Source organism: Melopsittacus undulatus, chromosome 6 (genome assembly GCF_012275295.1).
Source record: "Melopsittacus undulatus isolate bMelUnd1 chromosome 6, bMelUnd1.mat.Z, whole genome shotgun sequence".
Classification (NCBI taxonomy): Eukaryota; Metazoa; Chordata; class Aves; order Psittaciformes; family Psittaculidae; genus Melopsittacus; species Melopsittacus undulatus.
In genome coordinates, this window is record NC_047532.1 from 726,524 (window position 1) to 736,656 (window position 10,133).

Genomic DNA, 10,133 nt, shown 5'->3' on the forward strand with positions numbered 1-10,133 from the left:
CGTAGAAGAAAAAATACTATTATATGGAGTATTTTCTTTTAAATTGAGACAGCACTGCAATGCTGCAGTGTCAACAGAGAAGCTTGAAGAAGGAAAGAAAACCAGGAGAAACTGGCCTTGAAGTATGTGTGACAGGAAATAACCTAAAAGCAGCTGATCACTGAAAAAGTAGCACAGACAGACCTTAAGTGAAAAGAAAGAGCTGCAAAAGCTTCTAGAAGTTTTTAGGGTTATTTGAGACCAGGTATTTACACAGCTGGAGCTGAGCTCAGGCAGGGCTGGTGATGGCAACAGAGCTGCTCCATCTAGGTCACAGAACTGCTATAGCTCAAGTTTTTCTGTCTGAGAGACTTTTATAGCTCCCATCTGCATAGTGTCCAAGAGCCTTACACTCTTTCAATCTGTGTCCTCTCCAAACGTCCCTGTGAAGCTGGGAAGCATCATTATCCCATTTTACTCATAGAAAAGTAAGGTGTGGAGACTTCAGAGAAGATCCTCAGCTGGCATAAATTATCAATCAAAGCTCCATTAAAACCAAGAGCATCTGCTGGCTTTCCAGGAAGGTGGATGGAACTAAGATGATTTAAACTGGCTGAGGGTTTTTCCCCTGCATGATTTGTCCTAGTTCCCACAAGATCATGATAGTATTGGAAAAGTAAACCTGTCTTCTGAGGAGCACGAGTGACTGGCCCATCACTCTGCTCTTCATGTCTGACATAGGCAAACATGATTGAAGAGGTAAACCTGAGCCTTCACTGTAAAACACATGAGGGAGTAGATGCACAGTTTTACTTCTGCTATGGCAGCATTTCTGAGGTTCCTTCTGACACTTTATCAGTTGTTGGGTTTGTTGGGTTTTGCTTTTTGTGCTTGGTTGGGGTTTTTTTCAAGGGTAAAGGGTAATTCTTGCTGCACTTCAGATTATACATTTCCCTGGTTTTCCTTCAGAAAATATCAGAACTCAACAGAAGATGCTTGTTTCTCATGGGAACGAAGTTGTGAGGTAAGCCTATGGAATTTTTCCAAAATTAATATTCAGTTCTTTTAAAAGTACTTTCACTGCATTTAAAGCAATTTGAATTTAAGATTTATGAAGCATATAAAATATTTTGTACAATTTTTATACTTGAGCAGCGACATAATGAAACCAAACTAGTCACTTCCTGCAAGTTGCTGTGCATATGAACTGCTATTCTAGGATTAATCTTATCTGTTGATGCCGCATCTGGCAGACATGAACAACATTCATTACATTTGAATTTTTAGACAGAAAACTTGTCCAGCCTTGAAACACGGAGGAGGGATAATGCTCTAAATGGTGAGGAGAGGTGATGGTTTTATTTGACGATCTGAACTTTGTCATGGACAAATGCTCCCACTCTTCTTTCTGTTGTGTTACTGACTGGATTATTTTTGCACTTTCTTCCCTTCCTCCCTCTTCCCTTCTCCCCCCTCCCTTTCTCCCTTTGCCTCTCCCCCCAGCTAATGAGAAACACATCAATAGCTTCACTGCTCTCAGTAAAGAAATTGAGACTTAAGGTGGACTTTCAGAACTACAAAGTTCTGCCATATTTGTCTCAGGCTGTTGAAGTGCTTTTCTAAATATACTAAAGGAGATGTGAAGCACTCTGGAATTAGACTTGAGCTTCTCAAAGTTGCATATGAAAATAATTAGATAGTCATGGCTTGCTCTTCTGCCTGTTATGGGAGGTGGTACAATGACTTTATAGGTGAAAGCTGCCTTGAAGGTATTCTTTACTATTTTTTTTATTACATCCAATGTTTTATGTATCTGTCCCCCCATAATACTCAGGATATTATCAAGATGCTCATACTGTTTTGCACCATTTAGACTATTTTATATCTGATAATGTCTAGTCTAGATGAGATAATTTGACTGATCTTATTCTTGCAGATTTCTGTAAATTGGAGTTCAGGAGTTCATTATCAGTGACAAGAAAATTACTAACTTTTTAAATGAGCTTGAAAAACAAAGATTTCTAAAGCATGGTTCCTATTCAGTATTCATCAACACAGCTTCCTGTCCCCTTCCCCCTGCCACACAAAAAATTATTCTGTAGCGAATGCATTGTCTCTATTACAGCTACTTCTGACATTTGTCACAGGACTGTCTTTCCAATCTCTTTGGACCTTTCATACCTCTGAACTACTTAAATGTCATAAGTCACACCATGAAAGAGTTAATGGCCATAAAAATGAAAGAATTAGAATGCCTCTTGGGATTTTGGTAACATAGAGAGCTTTATATGTATCATGTTTAAACCCAGCAGGTAACTCAGAACCACACAGCCACTCTCTCACTCCCCACCTTCTTCCTCCCCCACTCCTGGATGAATAGGGAGGAGGATCAAAAGAATGTAAATCCCACAAGCTGAGATAAGAACAGTCCAGTAACTAAGGTACAACATAAAATCACTACTGCTACCACCAATAATAATACTGGTAAGAGAAATAACAAGGGGAGAGAATACAATTGCTTGCCACCTGCCACCTGATACCCAGCCCGACCCGAGCAGCAATCTAGCCCTTTCAGGTGAATCCCTGCAGACATGCATGACATGCTCTAGTATGGAATACCCCTTTGGCTACTTTGGGTCAGGTGTCCTGTCTCTGCTTCCTCACGGCTTCCTGTGTCCCTCCTTGCCTAATTAAGTCTCTAAAGAAGTGAATCTTTGAAATCTGCATTGGTATGAAGCTGACTTTTCAAGATGCTTTACAGTGCTTGGTAGATAAAATGCTGTGTATCCCCAGTCTAGCTGTATAATCTTAACAAGGTTTTGTTTTAAACATTTGGATTTAATAGTATCATATGGTGGCTATGAATGGCTGACTTCAAAACTTGTGACCTCCTCTAAATGACATGTCATAGGATATTCTTAAGCCTTTCCTGAAATGATGTTAAAAATGTACAGATTCCTGTGAAACCACAGCAAGATAAATGACAATCAACCAGGCAATTCCAAGTACCTATTAACCTTTACTCTCTGAAAAGATCCCTGAGAAGCTGTTAACAAATTCAGAAGATATACCTAAACACTCTGTAATCATGAATGTGTTACAGCCAGAAAACACTCCTGTATATGTAGTTTCAGGTATTCAGCCAATATATTTTAGACTAGTATGAGAAACCTGCTCAGCAATCAAAATTTTACAGACAGAAACTGTGAAGCAAAGAGCCCTTCAGTAGCAGCATGCTTGGGGCACCATCCATGGGCAGATGAGCACACCCACTCTGCAGACATTTACAGTTTATATGGCTCTGCAGCTTTCACCTCCTGACTATGCCAGCCGTCCTCTGAGAAGGGATTTACATTTTTCATGAACCCAAACCCCTCTCCTCTGACAGTTCTTGGAGGGTCTCTGGTGGTTGTGGGGAGGAAGGAAATGAACTTCTGAACTTTGCTTCTGGCACATGCATTCAAGCCTTGCAGTTACATAAACTCCTTCTCTGTGTACATATGGTCCTATCAACTTACAGTTACATAAACTCCTTGTCTGTACACGGATGTTCCTACTACTGACTGCAAACTCCCTTGGCTGGGGCCCACACCCTGGAACCCTATGCCTTACAGACTTTCCATTCTGCCTATTGCTATACCTCCTATATTTTGCTATATACCTCCTATATATTGCTATACCTCCTATATTTTTCTCACAATTAGAGTCCTTTTTCACTGCTGACCTCTTCTACATCATTAATATCATGGCACTACTGTAGGTGTGCAGGTCTTTTGGTGTTTTTTTTGGTGATTTGGGCTGTTTTTTCCTTTTTGTTGTATTTTTTGTTTTGTTTTTCCATGACTAGTAGTGAAGTGCATTGTGCTTGATGTGGTTCACATAGCTTACTGGATAGATGGTACTTGGTTTAATAGATCCTTACAGATGTGTTTCTCTCAGATGCGACATGTTTGTTTGCACACTTCAGAAGAAACTATCTTTTTGGACGTTAAGAGAGTTTGTTCTCCATCTGTGCTCATTTGCTGATCTTGGAGTGACAGACTTTTTAATGGACACCCCCTTGCCCCTGTAATTTTATGAAGCCATGTGCTGGTTTTCGGCTATAAGGGCTGGTGTGGTCTATATGGGTTACTGGAGGGCATTACCTGTGTCAGATGAAAAAGAAGGAAATTTTCTCAGCTCCTTGGTATGTCCATCAGCACCCCAGGAGAGCCAAGGCCCTTGTCCCCAAGCAATCTGTCAGTGTCCCATTATAGGGACCCTTTTCCAAATATTCCTGTTGGATTGGAGGGTGATTTGACTAACTTGTTCAGGGAAACAGCATCAGGGGGACCCTCAGCAGGTCTTCCTATTTTGTCTGAATGTGTTATCTGCTGCTGGTGAGTGCTAGTGCCATGAAGGACTAACACTAACAGCTCACAGAATAAGACTCTATTAATGTAAAATCATGACAAACTAAGGTTTGTGATTGCAGGTGGTAAGGGCTGTCTGCAAAAACAAGCTTAAAGTGACACACAAACTATAATCACTAATAACAGCTAGCATGACTTAGTTATTCAGCATTCATAAGATGTTCTTACCTAATTAGGCATTCCTATGGGGGAGAAGACAGATTCAGCCCATCGACTAATCATACATTCTTTTATTATTGATCGCTGTAAATTTCCCTTGCTTCTCACTTAGAGATATAGCCGATAAAAAATACAAAGCACATGCTCAGTGAGGGGTGGTTGTACCTTGGAGGCAGGTAACTTCAGGATGGAGGTATGTGCTAGTATTATAATGAGATTATAATGAGGAAGGTTCACCTGAGAAAAGTGATTTCACCACAGTTCTTGGCTCAACAATGGACATCTTCTCTTACATTTCCATTTGGCAGCTGCCGTGTGGCTTATCAGCTCTACCTTACCATCAAGCCCCCAGTCCCCAGGGAGTCTGGCTGTGGTGTCTCCACTCTGCTCCACTCTCCATTGCTCCTCTAGGATAGCAGGTTGTGTTGCCTAGGGAACCATGGCAGAGTAGATTCCATGCATACCAACTGTCCTGAAAGTGACAACTGTATTTTATCCTAAAAAGGTTTCTATTATGCTCCAACTTCTTTTAGACCCCAGTTTTCTCCAGGTGAACTGGCATTAGAGACTGCTTGTCCTCTTCCACCAAGCTGAAGTCACTACGCAAAATGGATAGCATAACTGCAAAGAAAAGCACTCTGGTGAGGATCTCATCAGCATTTCTGGGAAGTGATTCAGATTAAGTCAAGACTGCAGCTTTTGAATCTTGTGAGCTAAAGCAGGTGCAGAATGATGTAGACATCCAGCAGATAAGGTACCATTTTTTTCATCTGTGACAGTTGCAGGCAGTGCAACTGGCAATTAGCTGCCTTCATATTAGGCATTAGTCATGTAAAAGTCTCTTTCTACTGCAGTAAAAGTGTAAAGTGATCAACAAAAGAGACAAAACAAAAGAACAAAAGGAGTCATCCTATTTGCTTGGAAAAGTTGTGTGGTGGCTTATTTATTTATTTATTTATTGAGTTGCTTTTTTGTGTTTTAATCTATCATTTAAAAGTTTTTAGCTCATGCTGACTGGTTAGAAATTATTGTTCTTCTGTAGACCCCAGTCTGGCACAAACCATGTTAATCAGTATTGTTCTGATCTTCACTTGATTCAGAGAGGTAAGTTATGGAGTTGTTAGATGTTCTTGTCCTTTTAGTATTAACTTGCACAAGTATTTCCTGAAAGTTTGAACAGTTGTATAAAACAGAAGAGCAACATTCTGGAGTGAAAGGCAAAACAATTATTTTCAATAGAAACAAAAATAGTCAAATCTCATTTTCTCTTCTTGATTGTGATAAACACAGGGCAAGAGAAATCAAGATCCATTGTGTATGTTCCTATGTAGCATCTTAGCAACTTATGTCACAACAGCAGGATAAAACTTAAAAATCACTGTGACACTAAGAAAAAATTCTAGTCATCTTCTGGAGCTGACGCATATGAAACATCATTTAAAACAATTTAAACAGAAGAATGCAACCACATGCAATCAAAGTAATCTACTTCAGAGAATGAATGTGGCAAACAGTGTTTGTGGGGTGGGTTGGTTTGTTTTTACTAGGTTGGTTTTTTTGGGTTTTTTTTTGTTGTTGTTGCTGAGCCTATGCCAAGGATGTTGGTTTTCTTGAGCTATACTCTGTATACTCTGTATAAAAAGTATTTTGATGGAGTGGAGAATTTTTGCCAGAACTGAGATAGACAATTGTTTCTCAAATTACATATTTTGCAGTTTTCTATTGTCATGTGGCAAATAATCCTTCACACAGCATCTATATGGACATAAATAATTCTCTGTGCCAAGAGATATTTCCATGCAAGCCAGGTCTTTGGAAACTGAAAATCATAAACATCCCCTTAGCTTATTAGTCAGAGCTTCCAAATACAGAATCTGTGGCTACCCTTTAATTAAAGGAGGGAATTGGACCAGACATATGCATTATGTTAAGTTCCACCACAGTCAATAGTCCACAAAAATCTGCTGTTCCAAGATTACATTTAAAGCCAGAATTCTTATTGGGAGTCTTAAGCACACTACATACAGAATGAAAAAAAGGCAGGAAGAAGACAGTAAAGTCTCCAAGTCAGACACTGAAGAGGTGTCCTCTGGCCATAACCTTTATATTTGAAACAAACTCGTGTTCTGAGCAGGTTAGTAGTTGATAAGGAGTTATTCAACCATCTGTTTCCTAAATACACCAGCTAGGATGGAGTTAAAAGGACCAAGAGAGCTCTTCAGTGAATTAATTTTCAGCAATCTAAATTAACTCTCACTCCATATTTCCTCAGAATAGGATTTTGAGTGTATGTCATGTCATAACTTGAAACTGGTAGCAGCACAAAATTACCAGCATGAAAGCAGGGGGAAATGAAGAATAGTTTGTTTAGATCGTAAGGCATGGCTTCCCAATCTCCTGTGAGTGACTGTCATTAAGTATGTAAAGTAAATATGCAAATAAAAGAACGATTCAATCATTGCTAGCAGCTACCCATTTTTCCCCAGGTGCAGCCAGCAGCCAGAGGTCACTATTCGATTGTTTGGGCTGTTTTTTATTCCTAAAATGGTGCAAGCGTAAGCAGACCTAAAACATTTCAAATTAAGGTTTGAAGGTGGCTGAGACTCAAAAAATAAACAGTACATAGAAGAGAAGACATCACTTGGTTCATAAGAATAGGAAAAAAATAGTTTCTGTGCCAGTTTGATCATCAAGATTCCTTTAAAAGACATGGATGCACCAAAAAAATACTCTGGCTTTTGTGTAGAATGAGAATAAAATAACTTAAATCTTTTTATTTTCTACTGGATTATTAATTTTTGTTTTACAGAGAGCTCTCAAGCAATATGCAGTATACCCTGGTGATCTGGGGGCTTTTCTGTTTGCAATTTATGCAGTCAACTGAAACGTAACAACTAAAATTCATCAAAATCCATGTCCAACTCTGTCCTTTGGGAGAGAAAATAGATTCTATGTAATGGCAAAACTCCAATCATTTATAATTAAGGAAGCATCCAACTTTTCCTAAAAAGGTACAGCTTCTAGTGCAATTGTCTCATCAGTCCTCTAATATTTAAATCGAGATAAATTTCAAATCTGCATCATAATTCTTCAGGTTAGTTGCCATGGTTATTTCTATCACTGTTTTAGGGGGCAAGATTTATATGGAAACAATTTTTATGTAATCTGCTCTTTGTGTTATTTGTCATCCCCTTCCATTTGAGTCCATTGGCTGGGTTTGACCAAGACTGTCTTGGTTTTTTGGAGGTAATTGGTTTCTGGCAGCTTGTTGGGGTGTACCTTACACTTTGATGCTGTTTGTTTTAAAGGCACAGCTTGTTCTAGGAGCTAGTGAGTTAGATGACACTATAGAGTGTTCTTGGAAGTTCACACCTCTTTCACCAATTCCTTCATTTAAAGGTGGCAATCTGATATGGTTCTATGGAATGATAGTTGTAAATCGGATAGGAGCAAAAATACTCTGCTGTGACTCACTGAGCTGCTGTGCTTGTGTGGAGAGTAAATTAGTGCCTAAATGAGCTCATCTATATATCTGTATAGCCTCTGGAATCCAATATTAAACAGGGCAGCTTGTGATGCCATTTGAAGCCTTCTTTAGCCCAGAAGCAGCATCTGTCTCTTTCCAGAAATGAAGTGTGATTAAAAGAAGAGTAAGTGATGTGATGATGGTTGTGATAAGGACAGCATGGGGTGAATAACCACAGCATGAGGGTATCATGTTGACTAATCACTTCAGCACCAGTTCACATCAGTGAAGTCTACTCTGAATGCTCAACACTGAAGTGAAGTGTTAGGAGAGCTCTGGAGGCTCTGCAGGAGCAATCATTTAAATTTTCAGCTCCCTTTCTAAATTGACAACTACTAAATCTGCTGATAGGATATAATTAGGCTATAAAAGGGTGTGTGAAAACAGTCTTGACAAAAATAAATGTTTAAGATTTGTATTAGTGATGGCAGTGTCATGTAGTAATTTGTAGCAGTTTTAGTGATTCTATCAGATGATGCTGTCTTCTGATCATGTTGTTCATTACCACTGCAGTATGCAAGTAGAACTTTCTTTAAAGAATTATTGCCAAGCAAAAGCAAGTTTAGAATAGCTTTTACTTTTATTTTCACCGTGTATGTTTTCAAAACCTTGCAAGTTTGGGACTAAGCAAACAATATAAGTTTGGTCAAGCAACAACATACAGCTGCCCAGTTTTTTGTTTGAAACCGCTAAATGAGAAAATACATATTTGTTCTCTAACTGAGAACTGACACAGTGATTGAGCTACATTAGCTCCATTTATTTTACTTGACAAAGATGATGCTTCTTTGGCTACAGTGGCCAAGTTTTTCTGAGTCAGTAATGATACTAGATATCCTATTGAGTTTAACATGCACAGTTCAGAAATGGTGTATCTCTCTCAGCTGTAGATTCAGATGGCCTGATCTGGCACAGCCTTCTTACATGTCATTTTAATGATTTTTGTTTATTATAATTTTGTTTTCAAAAACCAGCATATAGCAGCACAACTATTTCTGGTCCTTAATTTTCATCAACTTTCCCTAAAGTCAAAGAGGTTTTTTTCTTTTATGTTTTGAGGCCACCAAGGTGAATAAGAATGTGACCTCAATTTGACATGTTGGCTTCATGTGGAAGCATTTGAACTGATTTCAGAGTGCCCATACTTCCTGCTTTTGGCAGTTTTATCTAATAGCCTTTTTGTGACCTTATATTTAATGATATTAAAAAAACCCTTTCTGATCCCATTTACCTGAAATAACTGTAATTCCTGAAATGCTTGGTGGAACTGTAATGAGATTTCATGGAGAAAAGTGTCTGTCTTCACACCCTGGGCAGCTTGGAGTGTCCCAATATCTTTCTGGCTTTTTGTTCACTCTCATTGGTATCATCTCATTTGTAGTTTGTTTTTCACTTTCCTTATATTCATGTTTATTGTTTTGATAATTTTATTTATGTTGGCCTTTTCTTGAACTGGTTATGCTCTTTGCTTTTATTTCTGGTTTAATTCCTATCTTTTGAGAGTTTATTCCTACAGGTATTCAGCTCTGACCAGAGTTACTTATATGTGTACCTCATTAATTTTATTATGGATAAGGCAATTAATTTTCAGAAGCAGTGTTTGAGTTCTGTATTACCACCTTTGGCATAAATGGAGGGACTGAGGAGAAGTTTTGGATACCTAGACATGAAGATAGAGCCCTGTCTTGGGCATCTTGGTCTTCTGATACCTGTGATTGGCCTGATGGAGGACAGTTCCATGCATTTATGTTATTTCAGTGTTGCAGGGTATAGGGTAAAGAGTTGCTGAGCTTTGTCTCTGTCTAGGAGTGTAAGTGGCTGCACAACAAGGAATTTGTCCTGTCGTAGTCTTCTGTGCCTTCTTTCTGTACATCCAGACGTAAAGTGACAGTCTAGATGCTGAAAGCATTCAGAAAATACAACAAAATACACATGCTTCCTTGTGAAAGAAGCTTTTTGTTCCTTTGTGTTAACAGGACGCAGATTATTCATCATGAGTAAAGTCAGTGCAAAATGTCATCTTTTCAGAATATAAAATTAGGAAACTGACTCTGGAG